The following is a 2,791-nucleotide window of genomic DNA, read 5'->3' on the forward strand; positions in this document are numbered from 1 at the left end:
TTGGAGAGGCACTATATCTTGCTAGTAAATTCACCGCGAATGATATGTCAGGTCGCGTATTATTAGCAAGATACATTAGCGCTCCAATGGCACTAAGATATGGTACTTCAGAACCAAGGATATCTTCATTCTCTTCTTTAGGACGGAATTGATCATTTTCCACATCCAAAGATCTTACGATCATTGGGGTACTTAATGGATGTGACTTATCCATATAAAATCTCTTCAAGATCTTTTCTGTGTATGTTGTTTGATGAATAAAGATCCCACTTTTTATATGCTCGATCTGCAGGCCGAGACAAAATTTAGTTCTTCCAAGATCTTTCATCTCAAACTCTTCTTTTAGAGTTTTTATAATTGTTGGAATCTCTTCAGGAGTCCCAATGATATTTAAATCATCAACGTACACAGCAATTATAATGAACCCAGATGTAGTTTTCTTTATGAAAACACATGGGCAGATATCATCATTCTTGAATCCATTTTTGGCCAGATACTCAGTAAGACGATTATACCACATTCGTCCAGATTGCTTTAGACCATATAAAGATCTTTGCAATTTAACTGAGTATAACCCTTGCGAATATTCATTGGATGGTTTAGATATCTTTAGTCCTTCAGGGACTTTCATATAGATATCTCGATCTAATAAGTCGTATAAATAGGCTGTTACCACATCCATTAAATGCATATTCAGTTTATTATATGCAGATAAACTGACCAAATAACGCAATGTTATCGCATCCACTACAGGGGAATACGTTTCTTCATAATCTATACCGGGCCTTTGTGAAAAACCTTGTGCCACAAGTCGGGCTTTATAGCGCACAACTTCATTTTTCTCATTTCGTTTTCTCACAAATACCCATCTGTATCCAACAGGTTTTACATCTTCTGGTGTACGGACTACAGGTCCGAAGACTTCACGTTTTGCAAGTGAGTCTAATTCAGCCTTCATGGCTTCTTTCCATTTTGGCCAATCATTCCTTTGTCGACATTCTTCGACTGATCTTGGCTCAAGATCCTTACTTTCATACATGATATTTAATGCCACATTATATGCAAATATTTCATTGACAATTGTCTTATTTCGGTCCCATTTCTCTCCTGTAAAGACATAATTTATCGAGATCTCATCATTTTCACAATTTTCAGGTACCTGAACGTCTTCTGGCGTTAACACTATATCAAAATTTTGGACAACTGCAGGTGTCTTTACTATGTCTTTTTCAACAGGAATCGTATTTACCTGTTTTCTCTTTCGAGGATTTTTATCTTTGGAACCGACAGGCCTGTCACGCTTCTGGCGTGTATTTGCTTCAGTGGCTATTTGTCCTATTGGGACATCAATTCGAATTGGGGCATTTTCCGCCCTGCCACGCTTCTGGCGTGAATTTGCTTTAGTGGCTACTTGTCCTACTGGGACATCAATTCGAATTGAGGCATTTTCTGCTGGTATATAAGATTTGGTTATCCTCTTTGTATCGGAAAATGCATCAGGCAATTTATTTGCTATTCTCTGTAAATGTATAATCTTTTGAACTTCTAGTTCACATTGCCCTGATCGAGGATCTAAATGCATCAACGATGATGCATTCCAATTAAGTTCCTTTTCAGGAAGCTTATTCTCTCCCCCTAATGTTGGAAATTTTGATTCATCAAAATGACAATCCACAAACCGGGCTTTAAATACATCTTCCGTTTGTATCTCAAGATACCTCACTATAGAGGGAGAATCATATCCAACATATATGCCCAATTTTCTTTGGGGTCCCATTTTGGTACGATTAGGTGGTGCAATGGGAACATATATCGCACACCCAAATATTCTTAAATGGGAGATATTTGGCTGCTGGCCAAAAGCTAATTGCATAGGAGAGAACTGATGGTAACTCGTTGGCCTCAAACGAATAAGTGTTGCGGCATGTAAAATAGCATGCCCCAAACCGAGGTTGGGAGATTTGTTCTCATAATTAAGGGTCTAGCAATTAATTGGAGGCGCTTAATAAGTGATTTTGCTAACCTATTTTGTGTGTGAACATAAGCTACTGGATGTTCAACACTTATTCCATTAGCCATACAATAAGCATCAAAAGCTTGGGAAGTAAATTCACCAGCATTATCAAGACGAATTGCTTTGATTGAATTTTCTGGAAATTGTGCTTTTAATCAAATAATTTGAGCCAGTAATCTCGCAAACGCCAGGTTGCAAGAAGATAATAAGCACACATGTAACCATCTCGAAGATGCGTCTATCAGGACCATAAAATATCTAAAAGATCCACATGGTGGATGAATAGGTCCACATATATCACCTTGAATCCTTTCTAGGAATTCAGGAGACTCAAATCCAATATTTACTGGTGATGGCCTTAAAATCAACTTTCACTGAGAACATGCAGCACAACAAAATTCACTAGTTTTAAGAATCTTCTGGTTCTTTAGTGAATGTCCATGAGAGTTTTCAATAATTCTCCTCATCATGGTTGTTCCCGGATGACCCAATCTATCATGCCAAGATATGAATTCATTTGGGCTAGTAAACTTCTAGTTTACAATGGCATGTGATTCAATTGCACTAATCTTGGTATAATACAATCCAGATGAAAGTGAGAGTAACTTTTCTAATATAACCTTCTTATTTGAATCATGAGTTGTGATACATAAATACTCATGATTTTCCTCATTCATTGTTTCAATATGATATCCATTTCGGCGAATATCTTTAAAACTCAACAAGTTTCTCAGGGACTTGGTAGATAATAGTGCATTATTTATTATAAATTTTGTT

The sequence above is a fragment of the Arachis ipaensis genome, chromosome B10 (genome assembly GCF_059453495.1).
Source record: "Arachis ipaensis isolate K30076 ecotype BB chromosome B10, ASM5945349v1, whole genome shotgun sequence".
NCBI classification, from domain to species: domain Eukaryota; kingdom Viridiplantae; phylum Streptophyta; class Magnoliopsida; order Fabales; family Fabaceae; genus Arachis; species Arachis ipaensis.